The following is a 7,207-nucleotide window of genomic DNA, read 5'->3' on the forward strand; positions in this document are numbered from 1 at the left end:
GAAACATCGATGAGAGAGAAACATTGATCAGCTGCCTCCTGCACACTCCCCACTGGGGATGTGCCCACAACCAAGGTACATGCCCTTGACCAGAATTGAACCCGGGACCCTTGAGTCCGCAGGCCGATGCTCTATCCATTGAGCCAAACTGGTTAGGGCAATTAATTCCCTTTTAATGTGCACGAATTTCATGCACCGGGCTACTAGTAAATAAATAAATACAAGCTTGGCTGCTTTCCTGTTGCTTGAGCTTGGGCAAGTCACTTCGCCTCTCTGGGCCTTGGTTTCTACTTCTGTAAAGTGAAGATAATAAAGCTCCTCTTGGAAAGGTATTATTAAGATGAAAAAATTCTGTGTGCCTGGCACATAAAAGAGATTCAAATAATATTTGTTTCTGACAACAAGGGTGAAAGGTCACTTGTCCAAGCCTACCCAGCCTTTCAGCTGGGGCTCACCCTGCCCAGACTCCATATCCAGTGTTCTCAGTGCAAGAGCCCCAGCCTACCTCAGTCGCATGTTTCCTTGTCCTTCTGTCCCACTATGTTCCCTCTTGCCAAAACGAAGACATGAACCAAAGGAGCCTGAAGCTCTGGCCTCTGTGCACCCTCCTTCAGAGCCTGCTTGCCTCTGTGGGACTCTTGGAAGAGTTTGGCTGGCTGAGCTGCTGGACACAAGCATAGTAGCCCAAGGATACCCAGGTGGCTTCACCTGCATCCCTAGACCCCACCACAGGTATGAGTCTGGCATCCGGCTCTGCCCAGTGCTGCACACTGGGAGGGCTGCACAGCTGTGATCACTGGGGAACATGAGGCTGCCATGGAACCTCAGCCTGCCCATGGCCTAGGGCTGGAGCCTGCAAGTAGGTCTCCCTGCTCTCTCAGGAAGAGCACGGAAAGCAGGAGGAGGCCCTTCCTCCTCTGGCAGAGCCTGTATTTGCATTGCCTCTGGGGGGCAGTTATGGCTTAGGCCTGCCTTGGGAATTCCTGAGGGTGCCCAAAGGACATTAAAGTCATGAGCTCATCTACCCCCTGTGCCCAAGGGTGCGCAAGGGAGCATATCCCAACTACCCCACAAATGGGAATCTGAGGAGGCAAGCCTCATACCCAAGTTGGCCTAAAATGGAAGCCCTGGCTGAAGGGATCTTCCTTTGCTCAGTGCCATGGAACATGGAGATATTTGATCATGGTCTCAATGAGAGATAATGGGGTGTCAGTGAGCAGAGGTGAGGCAGGGATATTTGGAGCCCCAAATGCCCACAGCTAGCAATGTGGATCTCAAGACAGGCCGACTCTGTCACTGGAACCTAGCGAGATTAGAACTGAAGAGCCAGCCCTCTCAGCCTGGGTCACTGGAGCACTCCTCAGGGTCCCTGGCCAGCTGTCTTAAGGTCTCTCTGCCCATTCCTGACAGGCTGAGACTCCTCAAGCTCTTCCAGGCCCGCTACTCTACTCACCCTTCAAATATTTCCTGCATGACCCCACCCACCCTCAGATTGCAACTGCCACTTCTGTGCTGATAGTAATAATGTTAATTGAGTACATACTCTATGTCAGGCACTGTTCTAGGGATTGCATATGTGTTAGTTAATTTAAACTTCACAGCAACCCAATGAGGTTGCCATTACTATTATCCCATGTACAGGCCAAGAATCTGAGGTCTGGGGAGGTTTGGGAACTTGCCAAAGGTTGCCCAGCTAGTAACAAGCTGATAACACCACTCTCTTTAGAGCTGGTTTCTGTCTTTCTACTGTTCATGGCATACCTTTACTGGAATGCCCCACAAGGTCCTCAAACCCACCATGGAAAAAACTGCACTGGGGCTTCTCTTGTACCCACACCCAGCCTCAAACCTCTTCCTCCTTTTCCCAGAGACCTGCCTCCAATGGGGGCTCTCCCATCCACTACAACTCTGGGCAGTATCTCACATTCCTTCTCTAAGCCCTGTAACACCTAGAGCAGTGGTTCTCAACCTGTGGATCGCGACCCCTTTGGCGGTCTAACGACCCTTTCACAGGGGTCGCCTAAGACCATCCTGCATATCAGATATTTACATTATGATTCATAACAATAGCAACATTACAGTTATGAAGTAGCAACGAAAATAATTTTATGGTTGGGTCACAACATGAGAAACTGTATTTAAAGGGCCAGAAGGTTGAGAACCACTGACCTAGAGACTCTACAGTCCTACCCATTTGAGTTTCTTAAATCTCCCTCCTCCTTTTCTTCTTCCTCAGAATTGCTTCCCTCTTTCAGGTCTTCTTTATCTCATGCTCCTGCTCTCATCTTTTCCCTTCCAACCTATCTTCCACACTGCCACCAGGGGAATCCATGGCACTTCCTCACTTGAAATTCTCCCATGGATCCCCATAGCCAAATTCCTTGTCCTAACATTCAAGGCTCCCCACAGTTGGAGCCCAAACTATCTGTTGAGCTTTGTCCTTTGCTCTCCTATCCACCTCCTCTGGACAATATGACCTCCTTGCTGTCCTTCCAATGTGCCTTTCCACACTTTGACCCTCTATCTTTGGTATACACAATACTATCCCCCACACTCCTTCAGACCCTTGGAATAGTCCTCTCCTTCCCATCCATCTATCCTAAATGTCCATTCTTAAGCCCTCATGGCCTCTCCTGTTGAATATGCTCTGATATTTCTGGATGATAGCAATGTGATATGGGGTTGGGAGAGACCAGAGGATTTGAAGACAAAAGTAGAGCTGACTCCTGACTTGGGGCTTTTGGACATCTGGGAAAACCCTTTGACTGCACTATGCCTCCATTTCCTTGCTTAGGAAATGTAGCTAAGAAGATCTCTCCTCTGGGTTGTGAGAGCTGAAAAAATAGATGGAACAGGGAAAACACGCCATTTGATAGCCCCTCTCCTTTTCCCAATGGCACTCCTTGCCCGTAGGCCTCTGGTCCACAGCACATCACCAAGAATGGTTCTATAACTACCCATCCCAGGAGGCTTTCTACCCCTTCATTTTCCTCCCAGCCCAGCACTCAGAAGTCCTGATGAATCCTTAAGGGGGGAAAACCTGGTGTGGAACCCCCTTGCCAGACAGTCTCAGTATGGGGCTTGATGTACAGGTTTTCCCCAGTCATGCAGGTGATGATGGTGGTTTCAGGCTCCATTGGGCACTGGGGCCTTCGGGAATTATTTGGACTGGCCTGGGAGGCCAAGCACAGGCCTCTATACTTCATTGCCTGGGAAGGTCTCATGGCATGGTGTTCTCCCCCAAGAAAGGGCACTTTCCTTGAGTATCACTGGGCTCTGGGAACAAGGTATGAGCTCTGGACCCAGAAAACCTGTTCTTAATGGAGAACAACTTGTTCCTGGATTTATTGACCATCAATGTTCTTGGCCATGGGTCCAAGGACAGAGGGGACATATTTGAGTTTGAATACATAATCTGCACTTCCCTCTGTTCTTCTTTTCTCTCATCCTGATCAAAGGCCACCCTAAATCCTCACTTCCCTATTCTTTTAACACTGGGTTTAGGGACACAGCAGGGGATAGAGTGCTGAGACCACTAAACTGAGCCCAACAGAAACCACCCTTAGATATGGATGAGTCATCATCAGTTACAAATCACATTCCTTGATTCAGAGACTCACCGTGTAGCAATGCCATGACAGTTGCCTCTACCTCAGTCCCCTTTCATTGTAGCTGGGCAGACTGAGGTCCAGAGGGACTGACTTGAGATCAAACAGCAAGACAGTGGCAGAGTCCAGATCTCCATACTACCAGTTCAGGGCCCTTTCTCCCACACCCATAACCTTATATGAAGAAGTGGTGATAACTGGTGGGAGAAGCTGGGGCTGTGGGCTGCAGGAGGCAGGGACTTGGGAGGAATGTGGAAACGGAAAGTCTCTGGGAAGCAAAGCCCCCAGCGCTAAGTGGCAGCCCACCCTGGAGACATCAGCCTAGCTATAAAGAGGCTTCCATTGCTGAGGATTAGTACAAACATCCCCCAGCTGGGGGCCTCACTGCTGGACAGCTGTGCAGGCTTTGGGTGGCGTGCCCCAGATGCGGGAGGCCCCAGGCTAGAGGCTGGACTTTCTCTTTAGTGATGTTGTGTGCTCCCCCGGCATACAGAGGGCATGGGCCAGCCTCTGCCTCATCTCTGCTGTCAGGCCTAGTGAAGGACAGTCAACACTCCTGACTGATCAAAGGAACTCCTACCCTCTAGCCCCAGGAGTGTGGGGGGTGAAAGGGAGTGGGGAAGCCCAGATGCCATCCTGCCATGCTTTGAAGTCCCAGTGCATCCTGGGAAGGGACTGCTTTGGAGTGAGACCTCCAGAAAACAAACATAACAAAAATTCCTGACATGTTATGATGGAGGCAGGAGAGCCAAGTCCTAACGCCTTTGACCAGTCGCTTCACCTCTCTGAACCTTGGCTGTCCCAACTGAGCCAGTTGGACACTATAGAGTAAGGGCCAGGCTCTGTAGTGACTGTGATTTTCTCTTCCTTTTCTCTGAGGTCAGGTGGGCAGGGAGGCCCAGGGCAGGCTGGTAGTCAGGGGTAGATGTAGTCTAGCACCGAGGACATGGTGGGTGGGATAGCTGAGAGTGGAGGCAATTTACTCATTCATTTATTCATTCATGCATCATTGAACACCTTCTGTGTGCCTTAGTCTGAAGGCTTGGAAATAGGCACCTTAATGTGTTGCTCCACTGCCAGGGAACTTGGATTCTGAATTGGTACAACCCTTCATTTTACATTGAGTCTGTTCTAAAGCTAGGTGAGGGCGCTGGTTCTTAACTTTCACCTGGCAAGGATTGTATGTTGCAGAGGTTTGGGTTTGAATCTGACTCCAGCTAAGTTAAACTGAAACAGGCTCTACTGAAAGCCTTTAGAATGGTTCACAGTCTGATGGGGAAGGTGGAAAACCAACCTCAGGAGAAGGGCATCCAGAGAGGCAGGAAAGAATGTTATAGAGCCAAGGGTCAGTGGAGCTACTGTACTGCCTCTAGCACTGCTCCTCTTCCACCCCACCACCACCAATTAACACTGAAATTGGGAATCATTTCTTAAATGTCCCTGCTTCTTTATGTGGGGCGCAACTTATTGGCTGTTAGGGGGGCTAGGAGAGGGAATTCTGCGCTTTCTGGCTTTCTGCCCTCACAGACTCCCCTTCCTCCCTGCCCCTTCTCCAACTACTCCAGCCTAGACCCAAGCTGACTTTGTTTTCTAATTGACCAAGCCCTTGGGCCTCTCTCAGAACCCCAAGAACATCCAAGCTTTCTGAACTTGCCATGTCTCCAAACAACTCCTTTTTCCCTCTCCCTGTGTGCTATTTAGGGTCACATCTGGAGGGGCCAACATTGCCATCTCCCTCACTAATCCTGATCACTTTGAGCCTGACCCCAGGCTAATTCAAAGTCCTGTGCACTAGCATGTGAGGTCACTGCAGGTAAACAATGAAAGTAGGGTACCCACACCCTCTGCCATCTGCTGAAGAGGATACCTGCTGGTAAAACAGGAAGGCCTAGACCCATGACTGTCCCCAGAAGAATCAGTCAGAAGGGAGCTGGTTTTCTCAAAGCCCCAGGGGTTGAGAGAGCCTAGTGCCAGCTTGTCAAAGAGCCAGGCTGTGCAGGGGGCCAGACCAGGCTGGCTGTGGGAACTACACTGGGGACCTACTGATGCTGACCTCCTCTCATAGCTGTTCTGCAAACCCTCCCATCAGATGCAAAGGGGATCTCCTATTTTCCACATGACCCACTGAGATAGCAGTGACCTACAGAGGAGGGGGCTGTGGGAGAAAACTAAAGCTGGCTTGGGACATTAAGGACATCATATAACTAGCTCAAGGTCATGTAAAATGATAATGAGCAGAGTTGGAACTCCCATGTCCTCAATGGGACAACTAAGTGTTCTAGTAAAGACCACATTGTATCAACTCCTCCAGATAGCTTTCAGGACCCCCTCCTCCCCTAGGCCTCCTGCCTCGGGCCTTAACTCACTTACTTGGAACCTTAGTGCATCAGAGCTTGAGGAGGACTTAGATATTAGTAGTCCAGCCATCCCCTACACAGACTCATATATAGACATGTACACACACAGTACAAATGGGAAATTGAGGCTTGAGGAGGGAAGGAGAATGCCAAATTGGCAAGTGGCTTGTGTTTAAAGGCAAAATTTCAGGACTCCTCTGGCAGCCTTTGCTCTGTGTCCAGGCCCAGCAGCATTCCTGTCCTTGTTACCTTGTAACCGAGTCATAGCTGTTACACCTACTCATCTGTTCATCTTGTCTTCAAGTTTGGCACTTAGAGCACAGCCTCCTTCTAGAGAAGCCCCCAACCTGCCGCCTGAGCACAGAGCACATCCGCATCAGATGGCTGCTCCTGGCAGAAAAGTCACCCACTTCTGGCCTACTTCCTTCTCTTTGGATAGCATGTGTGAAGGAGCTATTGGGATCAGAAAGGATCATGGAAAGAGGTAGGCCTGGGCAAGGCAGCCCAGGCTGCCAATGGAAGACACAGGTCCTACCCATTCCTTCAAAGCCCTGGAATCCAGAAATGCAAAGGCCCCAGGGAGAAAATAAAAGGAGGCCAAGTTACTAAGTGGCCTGCCCCCAGCCCCTGTTGCAGATGCTTGGCTGGCTGGCAAGGAGGGAGGCCAGCAGAGAAATTATATTAACCATCCCTCACATCTGGATGGCCCTGTCACATTCATACATCCCTCTTGTCTCAGCCACACAAAAGGTCAATTAATTATTCCCGTTGGCCAGATAGAAGGAGGCTCAGAGAGGACAAAAACCTGCCTGAGGTTGCCCAACAAGTCAGTGGTGGCGTTCAGTACCATTCTGCATCCCAAGATCCTATACCCCATGCACACTCCCTTAGCTTTCTACCCAACCTCTGGTCTCAGGCCTGGGTCTCCCAGATCTCTGACCCCATGAGGGTACAAAGGGTGAGGCATCGAGGTTGGGAGAGACAGGGCTGGGGATGGGGAGAGGGTGCTGGGGGCCCATATGACAAACAGGAACAAATTTACCCCTGTCCCAAGTTTCCCTCTTCGCCCTCCCAGCTGAACTGTCCTTAGCATTTCTTTTTTTTTAATTGTTTTATTGCTTAAAGTATTACAAAGAGTATTACATATGTCTCCTTTTTTTTCCCCCGCCCTTGACAATCCCCTGGCCTCCCCTACCCCCCAGTGTCTTATGTCCATTGGTTATGTTTATATGCATGCATACA

This window comes from Myotis brandtii, unplaced genomic scaffold (genome assembly GCF_000412655.1).
Source record: "Myotis brandtii unplaced genomic scaffold, ASM41265v1 scaffold1418, whole genome shotgun sequence".
In the NCBI taxonomy this organism is placed as follows: Eukaryota; Metazoa; Chordata; class Mammalia; order Chiroptera; family Vespertilionidae; genus Myotis; species Myotis brandtii.